This window comes from Choloepus didactylus, chromosome 2, assembly GCF_015220235.1.
Source record: "Choloepus didactylus isolate mChoDid1 chromosome 2, mChoDid1.pri, whole genome shotgun sequence".
Lineage (NCBI taxonomy): Eukaryota > Metazoa > Chordata > Mammalia > Pilosa > Megalonychidae > Choloepus > Choloepus didactylus.
In genome coordinates, this window is record NC_051308.1 from 196,416,853 (window position 1) to 196,432,798 (window position 15,946).

At 35.0% G+C, this 15,946-nt stretch overlaps 1 protein-coding gene across 1 annotated transcript in view; it reads right to left on the reverse strand.

Annotated features, from left to right (window-relative positions):
- C2H1orf185 (chromosome 2 C1orf185 homolog) overlaps window positions 1-15,946 on the reverse strand; it is a 51,449-nt gene that overhangs the window by 16,519 nt on the left and 18,984 nt on the right.

Sequence of the window (15,946 nt, forward strand, 5' to 3'; positions counted from 1 at the left end):
AGAAAAGGCAACTAAATTTTTGTACATATGTTATATTTCACAATAAGGAAATAACCATAACTCAAACTGTGGAACTGTAACCCATAACATTTTTTGAAATTTGCTCTCTAACAATTTGTTAAATTGCACTTGGAAAGTTATCACTTCTATGTAAATATATTATATTACAGCATAAAAAATAATATTGAAAAGGCAACCAAACTGGAAATTGACAGTCAAATTATCCCTATTCACAGATGACATGATCCTATATGCAGAAAGTACAAGAATCCATAACAAAGCTACTAGAACTAATAAAATTCAGCAAAGTTGCAGGATACAAGGTAAACATACAGAAGTCAGATGGGTTTGTACACACCAGTAATGAACAATCTGAAAAGGAAATCAAGAAAACAATTCCATTTACAGTAGCATCTAAAAGAATAAAATACTTAGGAAAAAATTTAACCAAGGAGATGAAAGACCTGTACACTGAAAACTACAAAACATTGCTGAAAGAAATGAAAGAGGTCCTAAATAAATGGAAAGACATCCCGTGTTCATGGATTGGAAGACTTAATACTGATAAGATGTCAATACTGTCTAAAGTTATCTACAAATCAATGTAATCCCTATCAAAGTCCAGCATCATTTTTTGCAGAAATGGAAAAGTTGCTCATCAAAATTATATGGAATTTCAAGAGGACCCGAATAGCCAAAAGCACATTTAAAACGGAGAACAAAATTGGAGGACCCACGCTTCCTGAAAGCCAAATCTCCAAAGCACCAGTAATTAAAACAGTGTGATACTGGCATAAGGACAGACACAAATAGAATTGAGAGTCCAGAGATAAATCCACACATCTATGGTCAGTTGATTTTTGACAAGTGTGCCAAGACCATTCAATGGAGAAATAAAAGTCTCTTCAATAATTAGTGCTGGGACAACTGGAAATCCACATGCAAAAGAATGAATGTGGACCCCTACCTTTCACTCCATACAAAAATTTATTGAAAATTGATCAATAACCTAAATATAGGACCTAATATTATGAAACTCTTACAAGAAAACAGGACTTTGTAGTAGGCAATGGATTTTTAGACTTTACACCAAAAGCACAAGTAACAAAAGAAAAAATAGAAAAAATGGACTTCATCAAAATTAAAAGCTTTTTGTGCAACAAAGAACATAATCAAGAAAGTGAAAAAACAACTAAAACATGGGAGAAAATATTTAGAAACCATATATCTCGCAAGGGTTTAATATCTAAAATATATAAATAACTCCTACAATTCAACAACAGAAACGTAAACAACCCAATTTAAAAATGTGCAAAGAACTTGAATAACTATTTCCTGGAGAAGAAACACAAATAGTCACTAAGCACATGAAAAGATGCTAAACATCATTAGCCATTAGAGAAATGCAAATCAAAACCACAATGCCATATCACCTCAATTTTACTAAGATGGCAATTATTTTTAAATATTAGACAATAAAGAATTGTTGGCAAGGATGTAGAGAAATAGGAATGCTTTTTCTTTGCTGGTAGGAATCTAAAATGGTGTAGCCACTATGGAATTCAATTTGATGGTTCCTCAGAAAGTTAAAGTTAGAATTATCATATGAGCTGACAATTCTGCTTCTAGTTATGTACCTAGAGAACTGAAAGCCACGACTTGAACAGATATTTGTACTTCAGTGTTTATGGCACCCAAAACATGGAAGGAACCCAAGTGTCCATAAACAGATGAACGAATAAACAATATATGGTATATTTATACAATGGAATATTACTCAGCCATAAAAAGTAAATAGCTCTGATGCATGATACAATATGGACAAATTTTGAAGACTTCATGCTGAGTGAAATAATCCAGATACAATAGGACAAATACATTATTTCATTTATATGAAATACCCAGAATACACAAATACATAGAGACAGAGAATGGATTACACATCACAGAAGCAGGAATGGGGATAGACATGAGGAATTATGGCTTGATGGCTACAATTTCTCTTTGGGGTGATGAAAAAATTTTGGTAATGGACGGTCGTGTTGGTAGCACAATATTGTTAACTTAATATCACTATATTGTACACAGGATAATGGTTAAAATGGGACATTTTTCTTGTTTGCATTACCACAATACATTTAAAAACCAAATGATAAGAAATAGGAAATATAGTGCTACAGTTATAACACAGTATGCTGTAGTTTAAAGACAAATCATTCTCTACACAGAATACGAAGTTCAAGAAATAGATCAATACATGGACAGTCAACTGATTTTCAAAATGCCAAGCCAGTTCAATGAGGTAAGGCAAGTCTTTAAATGTTTTTTTTTCTGGAAGAACTGTGTATGTTTATGGAGAAGATGAACTTTGACCTGTATCTCATGTCATAAACTAAATTTAATTGGGGTGTATCAGAGACCTAAACATATAACTCAAAACTATAATGTAACTAAAAAAAAACATAGGAGAATATCTTTGCAACCTTAGGAAGAAAATATTTCTTAGATGATACAAATTTGTTTTAAAAGAAAAAAAAAACATAGATTGGACTTCATCAAAACAAAAACAAAATTACTGATTAAAATATACCAATATAAAAATACACTGATAAGCCATCTTCTGGGAAAAAATATTCACAACACACATATCTAACAATGGACTTGTATCCAGATTGCATGAACTCCTACGTGTCTTTAATGACAACAACAGACTAATTTAAAAATGGGCAAAAGACTTGGACAGGTCACAAAAGAAAGTTATACAACTGCCGGTGAACACATAAAACATGTTTGGCATCTTTAGTAATCAGGGGAGTGTAAATTAAAACACAGAGGAGTGTCTTTTCACACCCACTAAATGGGCTAATTTAAAGGTACTAATAGCACCAAATGTTGGCAAGCATGTGGAGCAATTGTAACTCTAACTTATAGCTGATGGGATGAAATATGGTACAACCATTTGGAAACCTTTTTGGTGGTTTCTTATAAAGTTATACACACCTCTACCCAAGCCTCAGCAATTCCATGCTCAAGTATTTACCCAAGAGAAATGAAAATATATGTCCACAAAAAGTCTTGTGCATGAATATTTAGAGCAGTCTTAGTTATAGTATCCAAAAACTGAATACAATTCAAATATCTACCAAGAAGACCTGAGGAAACTTGCTTAGATGATAAAAATATTCTGTATTTTGTCTGGGTGTTGGTTGAACATGTATACAATTGCCAGTGCTCATTGAGGGGAACATCCAAGGTCTCTGCATTTTATTATACATAATTATACATCAATTATATATTTAAAAAATCATATCAGTTTTACCTTCATGGTATTCTTCCCCCAAATCTATAACCCCAGTCTAACTATAAGAAAAACATCAGACAAAACCACATTGAGGGACATTTTACAAAATAAAGGTAAATAGTAAAGGCCAGGTAAAACAAGGAAAGACTGAGATACTGTCACAAACCAGAGGAGTCAAAAGAGACATATGACTTAATGCAATATTGGTATCTTGTATAAGGTTCTAGAAGGGCAAAAGTACATTATGTAAAAATTGGTGAAACCCCCAAAAATCTAGTTTACTTAGTAGTAATGTACCAGTGTTGGTTTCTCAGTTTTGAAAAATTAACCATAATAATTTAGGATTTTAACTATAGGGGAAACTGGGTCAGGGGTATATGAGAATTCTGTATTATCTTTGGAACTTTTCTATAAATCTAAAATTATTCCAAAATTTAAATATTTACTTAAAAATCATCTCACAAAAACAAAAACATATACATTTTCCAATGATAAAAGGTAACATAAGATGTGTAAGCTTTTTATGAAGATAATTATAAAGCTTTATTGAAAGATATTAAAAATAATGTATATAATTTAAGAGACATACCATGTCCAGAGATATAAGGACTTATATTGTAAAGAATTTGTTTTTCTCAAATTGATATAAAATTGCAGTGCAGTTCCCTCAACATAACAAAAGTTATTCAATAAATGCTACTGGACACTTAGATAAACCTATAGAAAAAGTGTAATTGGGTCCCTATTTCCACCAAACACAAAAGTCAATTCTAGAAAGATGGTAGAGTGAGATGCTTTAGGGTTCTGTCCCCCAACAGAAGTTTTGAGCAACCAGCAAACCTGGCACATCTTTCTCAAAGCACCAGAAAAAAGTTGAAGGACTACAGTAACAAGGCAAATACCAAGTTAAGGGCAAGACTACTTAGAAGTGGTAGTACGATCTCATGTGCACTGGCTGGCCCCTCCCCTCTCCTCACCCATTTGGCATGAAGCTGTCCCACACTCCTTATGTGGATCCCTGTTCCCAATTCTGGAGGGAGCAAAGTAACCTTGTGCATGCACTGGAAGGATGTATGTCTGGCCCAATCTGTCTGGTGGTGGCCTAAGGGGCTCACTATCCCAGAATTTACTCTGTATGTAAAAGGCAGCTTATGAAACTCTACTACAGAATGTTTTGGGAGAGCAGTCAAGTCATGCTGCCTGAGGCAAGGGATTGCTGACTGAAGGACATACACTGTTTCCTAGGGAAGAGGGGACATTCCAAACCACTTAAATGGGGGACTTCCTAGGACCACATTTGCATGCCCAAGACAAGAAGCATGCACAGAAAGGCTCAGACTCATCCTTACACACTGGTATGGAGCTATTCTCTAAACTCGTTGTGTGGATAAACCCTGAAGTATTCATACAGGTCAATCAGCAAAGACTGGAAGTGTGTTTTCTTTTTCTCCTTCCTTCTCTTCCTACTCCTTCTCTTTCTCCTCCTCCTTCTCTTCCTTCTTCTCCTCTTCCTTTTTTTTTTTTCTCTTAGCTCCTGGCAATCAAGGAATCTCTGTCATAATACTAGCGGGATACAAGCTTACAGAACAGATCCCTCAGAGTCTAAATTCCATGGTAACATGTCCAGGTATCAACAGAAGATTACAAAACATACAAAGAAACATGGCAAAGGAGAAGATTAAAGCATTAGAGACTGTCAATGAAGGAGACCACACCTGGGATATACCAGATAAAGAATCTTAAAATATGTTCTCAAAGAGCTAAAGGAAAACATGAACAAAGCACTAAAGGATATCAGGATAGTGATATATGAACACAAATAGAATATCAATAGAGAGATGGAAATTAAGAAAAGGAATCAAACAGAACTGATGATCACAGTAACAGAAATTAAAAATTCCATATAGGGGTTCAACAGCAGATTGGAGATGACAGAAGAAAGAATCAGAGAACTTGAAGATAAGACATTTGAACTCATAAAGCTTGAGGAGCAGAAAGAAGAAAGAATGAAGAAAAGCTGGCAGAGCCTGAGGAACCTGTGGGACCCCATCAAGCATGCCAATAGACACATTTTTTGAATCCCAGAAGGAGAAGAAGGAGAAAAACAAATAGAGAATATTTAAAGAAATGAGCTGAAAATTTCCCAAATTTAACAAAAGATATGAATATACACATCCAAGATGCTCAACAAACTCCAGACAGGATAAACCCAAATAGACCCATGCCACAGCATTTTATCATCAGTCAAGTGCTGAAGATAGAGAATTCTGAAAGTATCAAGGGAGAAGGAATGTGTTATGTACAAGGAAACCTCAATTAGATTGTGCCAATTTCTCATTAGAAACCGTGGAGGTAAGATGGCAGTGGGGTGACGTATTTAAAGCACTGAAAGCAAAAAATGCCAACCAAGAATTGTCTATCTATATCAAGACTGTCCTTCAAAAATCAGAATGAAATTAAGACATTCTCAGATAAACAAAAGCTGTGGGTGTTTGTCACCACTAGACCTGCCCTTCAAGAGATGCTAAAGGGAGTTCAGCAGGTTGAAAGGAAAGGACAACAGATTGAAGCCACGTGGAGAAACAAAGATCTCTGGTGAGGGTAATAACATGGGTAGATATAAGTGCCAGTACTATTGTATTCTTGGTTTGTAATTCCACCTTTTACTTCCTACAGTATCTAAAAGGCAAATGCATAAAATGTAATGATAAATCACTGGTTTTGGACTCAATATATAGACATGTAATTTGTGATAAGAAGTACATAAATATAGGGGAGATTGAGGAGTATAGGAACATAGTTTGTGGATACTATTGAAGTTAAGATGGTGCATTAGTCAGGGTTCCTAGGGAAACAGAACTGACAGGATTTATACACACACACACACACACACACACACACACACACATATATATATGAAAATATCATGAAATTTTTATAAGGATTGTCACACAACTGTGGGGATGGGAATTCCAAATTCCATAGGGAAGACCTCAAGCTGGGAACTCTGATGAAGGTTTCTGTGAATTCCCCAGGAGAAGCTAGAAGCTAACTGGCTGAGGTAAAGATGGAAATTCTCTCTTCTGACTGATGAAATCGTCAGTTCTCTTTTTAAGGCCTTCAACTGATTGGATGACTTCTCTCATTGTTTGAAGGCAATGTCCTCAGTTGATTGTAGATATAATTAGCCATAGATGCAATCAGCTTAATGATGATTTAAATCTATGAAATATCCTAACAGTAACAATCAGGCCATTGCTTGCTTGACCAAACAACTGGACACCATAACCTGACTAAGTTGACCCATGATCTTAACTGTCACAGTTGGTATCAAAGCAAACCAATTTGTTATAGATTTGGAATGTTAAATTTAAACCCCATGGTAACTACAAAGAAAATACTGGAGAATATGCAAGCTTATAGAGACAGAAATTAGAGTACAATGTGCCAGGGTCAGGAGGAAGGGGGAATAGGGAGTTAATGCATAATGGATGTAGGGTTTCTGTTTGGCGCAATGGGAAAATTTTAGTAATGGCAGTGGTGAGGGTACTGCAATATTGTAAATGTGATTAATCCCATTGAATGTAAGCTTGAGAGTGATCTAGATGGGAATGTTTATGTTGTACAGATGTTCCCACAATTAGAAAAAAGAAAGAAAAAGCAACTGAAGAGACAATGATAATTAAATACAATACATTTGGATACACAAAACTTAAAACGTGATATATGCATACAATTCATATACCAGTAAAAATAATGAACTATGGCTATACAAATTAACCTTCGATAGACTCTAGCAAGGGATCAGAAAATTCTCAAAGGGGCATCATTGGAACACATGAACAAATTGGAATATAGACTCTAAGCTTTATATCAATGCTAAATTTCTTGAACTGGATAAATGCACTTAAGGTGGTTACATAAGTGAATATCCTTGTTCTTATAAAATGTACATGGCAGTATTACATGTTCAAGGAGCATGTTGTATACAATCTACACTCAAGTGTTCACAAAATGGGTAAATAATAGATAGATAAGAAATGAGAGAAAGCAAGAAAGAAGGAAAGAAAGAAAATGGCAAATGTGTCAAAATGTTTAATGGATGGATCTGGGTATCTGAGAGGCTAGGAGTATGTTGGAATTCCTGTATGGGGCTTGTATTATTTTTGCATCTTTCCTTTATGTTTGGAAGTATTTCAAATTAAAAAGTTAAGAAAAATCAATTCTAGATTGATTGGAGACCTATGTAGATAAAATTATAAAACCTATGTAGACAACATAGATGAGTATCTTATGACTTAGGACTAGGGAAGAAAATACTAAATCATAAAGGAAAATGCTGAGAAATTAGATAACATTCACAATTAAAGAATTTTTGTTCATCAAAATAGAGCATAAAAAGAGGAAAATGAAAAGCCACAATATGGATGAATATATTGAAATTAATGTAATGGACAGACTTACTATTCATAATAATAACTCTTTTAAAACAGCAATAAAAAGACAAAAAAAACCTAATAGAAAAAAAAGGGGTAAAAGTTTGAACAGGCATTCCACGTAACTGGAAACAATAATAGCCAGTGAACTTTAGAAAAGTTTTTAAAAGGAAAATACAAATGAAAACCACAGTGAGATACTATTAAACATCCATTAAATTGTCAAAAATTTAGAAGCCTGATAAGATCAATATTTGTTGATAATATGAAGCATTCTGAGCACTACCACATGTCTTGGGGAAATATATATTGATGTAGCTACTTTGTAAAACAATTTGGAATTATCTAATAATGTTGAATGTGCACATACTCCATTATTCAACAATTCCACCATTAGATATATTTCTTTTAGAAGTTTTCCAGAGAAACAACTGTAAGCAACCCAAATACCCATAACTTAAAATGCATACAATTCATATAATAATAAAAATAATGAACTATGGCTATATGTTTTAACATGGATGAATCTCAGAAACACATTGAGCAAAAAAGGGAAGAATATATTATATATGGAGACCAAAAGGAATATAACATTTAATAATATATTGTTCAGGAATCCTTATCATTTGTGGTAAAACTATAAAGAAAAGCAAGGAAATGGGTAACTGTGATTATAGGATAATGGTTTCACCAGTGGAGAGTGTGTGTGAGCAGAATGAAACTCAGGATACCTCAAAGGTCCCTGTAACATTCTATTTCTTATTCTGGAAGGTGAGTATCAAAATGCCATTTATTATTCTTTAAATTATACATATATATTCTCTTGTATGTATTCCATATTGCACAATAAAAGCACTTTAAAAAACCAAGCCCTAATTCTTTCTTATATTAAACCATATTTTTTTCTTATAGTTTTCATCCTCCTGACACATAGGGGAAGTCTGTCTGTAGTAGAAAACAGAGAGGCAGAAATTGAGATGAAAAGCAGAGGGAAATGAGAAAGAGTCATTTCATCCTGAAACTGATAGTAACTGAAGTCAGCTCTATCTTTATCTTTTCATACCATGTTTTTCTTTATTCTAGTCTGAATTGAGTTTCTGTCATGGAATACTAAGAATCCCAAACAACATTTTGAGTTTGATTGTAAAATATTTAGCTCTCCCACTAGACTATAAATTTCATGAGAGCAAGGACTCTGTCTCTCTTGTTCACCACCAAATTCTGAGTTGCCTAGAACAATGCATGGCACATAAGCACTTATTATGTTTGTTGAATGAATAATAAACTACCTACTTAAAATTTAGTATTCCTATACATGTAGTTCTTCCTTATAGTATTCATAACACTTTTGTAATTGTCTGTGTTCTGTGTCCACCATTAGATGAGCACTAGTGCCTAGTAATATGTCTAGCATGGGAAGGGTGCGCAATAAATTCAATTAATATTAAATGCATACATGGAAATATTTGTTTCCTCTGGGAAACAATCTCTTTTTCAGACTGTCTTTCATTTGAAAGTTAGAACTAATGGCCTTGAGAATTAATTTGATCTTGATGTGCTCCTTCTTAAAAAGACATCCAGGAATAATAATAGAATACTTGTATGGTGGTCACTGTGTGGCTGGGCATCCTTCTGGGTGTTTTTCACATATGAATTCATTTAATCCCTATGACAACCTATAGAGGTGAAATTATCCTCTTTATGTGATAAGGAAACAGAGATACAGAGAAGTTAAGTAATTTGCCTAATGTTACACATCCCATAATGCCTCCAGTGGATTTGTATAAAGTATGCATTAAATCCAAAATCCTCAGGGTGTAAATGAAGCTCATGATAATCTCATTTCCAGGTTCTTTCCCCACCACTCCTTACTATGAATTCTATACTTCAAACATTATGACATTTTTACTGAACATGTTACTTCCTTTCATAGTTGCAAGCCTTTGAACATAGAATGTCCTTCATTCTCTTTCCTCCTGGAAAGCTTCTATTCATTTCTCAAGATCCAGCTCAAAATTCTTCTCTGTGATTTCTTCTTCCCATTGTTCATTACTACTGTACAGAAATACAGTAGTATTTTGGGGTGTTGATATTATACCCTGCCACTTTTATGAATTTATTTGTTAGCTCTAAGAGCTTCATTGTGGGTTTTTTCAGGATTTTCTGTCTACAGGATAATGCCATCTACAAATAGGGAAAATTTTATTTCTTCCTTTCCAATTTGGATGCCTTTCATTTTTTTTTCTTGCCTTATTGCTCTGGCAAGAACTTCTAGTATAATGTTGAATAATAGTGGTAACAGAGGGCATCCTTGTCTTGTTCCTGATCTTAGAAGGAAAGCAATCAGTCTTTCACCATTAACTTTGATGTTAGGTGTGAGATTTTTATACATGCCCTTTATTATGTTGAGGAAGTTTCCTTCTGTCCCTTCTTTTCTGAGTGTTTTTATTAGGAAGCAAGGCTAGATTTTATCAAATGCCATTTCTTTATCAATTGAGATGATCATGTTTCTTTCCCCTTCATTCTGTTAATTTGGGGTATTATATTAATTGATTTTCTTATGATGATAAGATCATGGTTTATAATTCTTTCCATGTGCTGTTGGAGTTGTTTACTAGTATTTTGTTAAGGTTTTTTACATCTATATTCATAAGAGATACTGCTCTGTAACTTTCTTTTTTGTGATATTTTTATCTGGAATTTGTATGAGGGTGATGTTGGCCCTGTAGATTGAATTAGGGAGTAGTTCCACCTCTTCAAATTTTTGGAAGAGTTTGAACAAGATTGGTATTAATTCTTCTTGGGATGTTTGGTAAAATTCACCTGTAAAGCTGTCTTCCATTTACAATAGCAACTGAAAGAATCAGATACCTAGCAATAAATCTAACCAAAGATGTAAAGGACTTGTACACAGAAAACTACAAAACATTGTCCCAAAAAATCAAAGTCCCAAATAAATGGAAGGACATTCCATGTTCATGGATTGGAAGACTAAATATTGTTATGATGTCAATTCTACCCAAAATGATTTACAGATTCAATGCAATCCCTATCAAAATTCCAACAACCTTCTTTGCAGATGGAAAAGTCAATCATCAAATTTTTATGGAAGGGTAAAGGACCCAAAATAGCAAAAGTCAACTTGAAAAACAAAGTTGGAGGACTCACCCTTTCCAATCTTAAAATTGATTACAAAGCCACAGTAATCAAAACAGCATGGCGCTGGCACAGGAACAGTCATATAGACCAATGGAATTGAACTGAGATTTCAGAAATCAACCTTCACATTTATGACCTACTGATTTTTTTATTCAATTTTATCGAGACATAATCACATAACATAAAATCATTCAAAATGTACAATCAGTTGTTCACAGTATCATCATATAGTTGTGCTTTCATCACCACAATCATTTTCATTACCCCCAAAATAAAATTTAAATTAAAAAGAACATCTAGAACATCGTATTCTCCTCCTCCCTCCATGATTCATTTACTTTTTTTTAAAATTGAGATTGTTCATCTACCATACAATTATTCAAAGATCCAAAGTGAACAATCAATTGCTCACAGTACCATCATACAGCTGTGCATAGTTTGCAGTAGGTATATATATTTTCCTATATGCCCCTCTATTATTAACTTCCATTTATAGTGTCATACATTTGTTCTAGTTCATGAGAGAGATTTCTAATATTTGTACAGATAATCATGGACATTGTCCACCACAAGATTCACTGTTTTATAAATTCCCATCTTTTAACCTCCAACTTTTCTTCTGGTGACATATGAGACTCTGTGCTTACCCTTTCCACCACATTCACACACCATTCATCATTGTTAGTTATTCTTACAAGGTGCTACCATTGCCTCTGTCCATTTCCAAATGTTTAAGTTCACCCAAGTTGAACATTCTGCTCATAATGAGCAACAATTCCCCATTCTATACCCTGCTAATATTTTTCATGTCTATGAGTTTACATATTATAATTAGTTCATATCAGTGAGACCCTGCAATATTTGTCCTTATGTGTCTGTCTTGTGTCACTCAATATAGTGCCCTCAAGGTTTCTTCATCAACCCATTTTTTTTTTAGGACAGTTTTCTTCTCACACACTGTTTATTCTGTCCTAAGTAAACAATCGATGGTTCCCTGTATGTCATGTATTTATGTATTCACCACCATCACCTCTATCTATATAAGGACATCTCCATTTCTTCCACAAAGAAGGAAGAGTCAAAGAAGGTAGAGAGACAAGAGAAAAAGAAAAAAAGAAAGAGAAAAAACAAAACAAAACAAAACAAAACATGACAACTAGGAAGCAACAAAAGTAAAGATAGCATTAAACTAAAGTGGAGTAAAGAGTCAGACATCACCAATGCCAAGAGTCCAATACCCTTCCCATATGTCACCCCCATATGCCTTTAGCTTTGGTATATTGCCTTTGTTGTATTAAAGGAAGCATAATAAAATGTTTCTGTTAATTATAGTCTCTAGCTTGCATTGATTGTATTTTCTCCCCAATTCCACCCTATTTTTAACACCTTGCAATGTTGACATTCATTTTTTCTACCTCATGCAAAAACATATTTGTACCTTTTATTACAATTGTTGAGCACCCTAGGTTTAACTGAGCTATACAGTCCCAGTCTTTATCCTTTCTCTTTCCTTCAGGTGTCCCACATGCTCCTAACCTTCCACTTTCAACCATACTCACAGTCATCTTTGTTCAGTGTACTTGCATTGCTGTGCTACAATCTCCCAAAATTGTGTTCTAATCATCTCACTCTTGTCTTTTCCTTTCTGTCTCCAGTGCTCCCTGTAGTGTTTCCTGTACAGCACGTATCTTGTTCATAAACTCTGTCATTGTCTGTCAGAGAATATTTTAAGCTCTCCTTCATAGTTGAAGGACAGTTTTGCTGGATATAGGATTCTTGGTTGGTGGTTTTCCTCTTTCAATGTCTTAAATATGTCACACTACTTCTTTCTTGCCTCCATGGTTTCTATTGAGAAATCCACACATAGTCTTATTAAGCTTCCTTTGTATGTGATGGATTGCTTTTCTCTTGCTGCTTTCAGGATTCTCTTATCTTTGATGTTTGATAGTCTGATTATTAAGTGTCTTGGCATAGGCCTATTCAGATTTATTCTGTTTGGGGTATGCTGAGATTCTTGGATCCATAATTTTATGTCTTTCATAAGAGATGGGAAATTTTCATTGATTGTTTCCTCTATTATTGCTTCTGCCCCTTTTCCCTTCTCTTCTTCTTCTGGGACACTAATGACATGTACATCTCTGCATCTTGTGTTGTTGTTTAATTTCCAGAGATGTTGCTCATATTTCTCCATTCTTTTCTCTATCTGTTCTTTTGTGTGTAGGCTTTCAAGTGTCTTGTTCTCCAGGTCCTGAGTGTTTTATTTTTCTGCCTCTTGAGATCTTCTGTTGTATGTCTCCATTGTTTCTTTCATCTCTTGTGTTGGGCCTTTCATTTCCATAGATTCTGCCAGTTTTTTCCCAAACCTTCAATTTCTACCTTATGTATGCCCAGTGTTTTCATTATATGCTTCATCTCTTTTGCCTTAACTTCCCTAAACTTTTTGAATTCATTTAGTATTAGTTGTTTAAATTCCTGTATCTCAGTTGAAGTGTAAGTTTGCTCCTTTGACTGGGCCGTAACTTCATTTTTCTTAGTGTAGGTTGTAGTTTTCTGTTTTCTAGGCATCTGGTTACCTTGGTTACCCCAATCAGGTTTTCCCAGACCAGAACAGGCTCAAGTCTTGTAAGGAGGGAATAGTATCCAGTTTTCTAAGAGTGTGTCTTAGAAGATTGGTACATGCTGTGAGGCCTCAAGTCACTGTGCTTTTCCACCCAGGAGATGGTACCTGTCGGCCTGTAGCTCCCAAAGACTGGTGTAAGGAGGTGTGTCCTGTGGCTGTTTTCCCCCAGGTTCTGGGGTCTGGTTCTGAATGGAAGGTGGGTAGTAGAGCTGGGCCCCACCTCTTTCCTCTTAGGGAAGATAACCCCCCTAGGGAGAGGTCATTAGCATTTGAATAGACTCTCTGCCTGTGCTGTCTCCACCCTTGTCTGGGTCAGAGCACTGGGAACTGAAAATGGCTGAGGCTTTCTCCACTGAGTCAAAAAAGGGACAGAAATCCCCCCTTCAGGGCCAGTCCATGGCCACCCTCAGTTTCACCCATCAGCTGGTCCTCTGGGCTACACTACCCTCCCAGAGAGTTCCTCTGGCTCTCCAAGGTCAGTCATTACCAAAAGCCTCTGTCTGCTTGTTGGAGATTCATAGCTTGTATTGAGCAGTCCATGTTTGCCAATTAAAACCCCAGTTGCAGCTCAGCTGAGCTATATTCACTTGCTCAGAGAGTGCTGGTCTCCAGCACTGTGAGGGTTTGCAGTTTGGGCCATGAGGGAGGGGGGCTCCTGGCTTGGATCCACAATTTTTACTTACAGATTCTATGTTGCAATCTTGGGCATTCCTCCCAATTCAGCTTGATGTATGATGAGTGGATGGTCATGTTTGTCCCCCAATAGTTATTCTGGGTTATTTACTAGTTGTTCCTGGTTGTTTATTAGTTGTTCTAGGGGGACTAACTAGCTTCCACTCCTCTCTATGACCTATTGATTTTTAACAAGAGCCAAAGACTACTCAACTGGAAAAGAAGAGTCTCTTCCACAAATGCTGCTGGGAAAATTGGATCTCCATTTGCAAAAGATTGAAGGTGGACCCCTACCTCACACCATATATAAAAATCAACTCAAAATGGATTAAAGACTTAAATATTACATTGAGAAATATAAAACTCATAGAAGAAAATGTAGACAAGATCTCTAGTTTCTTAGACTTTACACCCAAATCACAAGCACAAGCACCAAAAGGAAAAATAGATCAATGGTACAACATCAAAATTAAAAAAACTGTTAAAGTGCCTCAAAGGACTTCATCATGAAAGTAAAATGACAGCCTACATAATGGGTGAAGATGTTTGGAAACCACATATCTGATAAGGGTTTAATATCCAGAATATGTAAAGAAATCCTTCAAAACAACAAAAAGACAAACAACCCAATTATACAATGGGAAAAAGACATTTCTTTGAAGAGGATACACACATGACCAAAAAAGTACATGAAAAGATGCTCAACATCATTAGCTATTAGGAAAATGCAAATTAAAACCTCAATGAGAAACCATTTCACACTCACTAGAATGGATACTATTGAAAAATGGAAAATTATAAGTGTTGGAAAGGATGTGGAGAAATAGGAACACTCATTCAATGCTGGTGAGAATGTAAAAATGATGCAGCTGCTGTGGAAGATAGCTTGGCACTTCCTCAGAAAGTTAAATATAGAATTACCATATGACCTGACAATCCCACTTCTAGGTATATACCCCAAAGGTTTGAAAACAGGGACTTAAATAGATAATTTCACACTAAAGTTCATAGTGGCACTATTCATAATTGCCATAAGACGGAAGCAACCCAAGTGTCCATCAACAGATGAATGAATAAACAAAATGTGTACATACAATGGAATATTATTCAACCATAAAAAGGAATGAAGATCTGATACATGTGACAACATGGATGAACCTTACAGACATCATGTTGAATGAAATAAGCTAGACACAAAAGACAAATATTTTATGATCTCGTGATATGAAATAATTAGAATAAACTCATAGAGTCAGACTCTAGAATATATGTAACCAGGGCACAGGAACAGGGACTTATGGCTTAAAATGTACAGAGTTTCTATTTGGGATGATGGAAGTATTCTGGTAATGGATGGTGGTGATAGTACTACAATATTGCAAATGCAATTAACAGCACAGAATTATATATTTGAATGTGGTTAAAAGGGGAAATTTTTAGGTTGTATATGTATTACTAGAATAAAAATTTAAAAAATCCATGGACCTGCACAACACAAATAGTGAACCCTAAGTTAAACCATGGACTAGAGTTAATAGCACAATTATTAAAATGTACTTTTGTCAAATGTAGCAAATGTACCACACCAATGCAAGGTGTAATAATAGGGTGATATATGGGAACACTATATTTTATGCATGATTTTCCTGTAAACCCACAACTTCTCTAATAAAATTAAAAAAATTTTTGTAAGCCTTCTCTATGAAGCTTTCTGAAATTCAAACTCCTTTGCTATACTTTTTTTACTATGTCACTTTT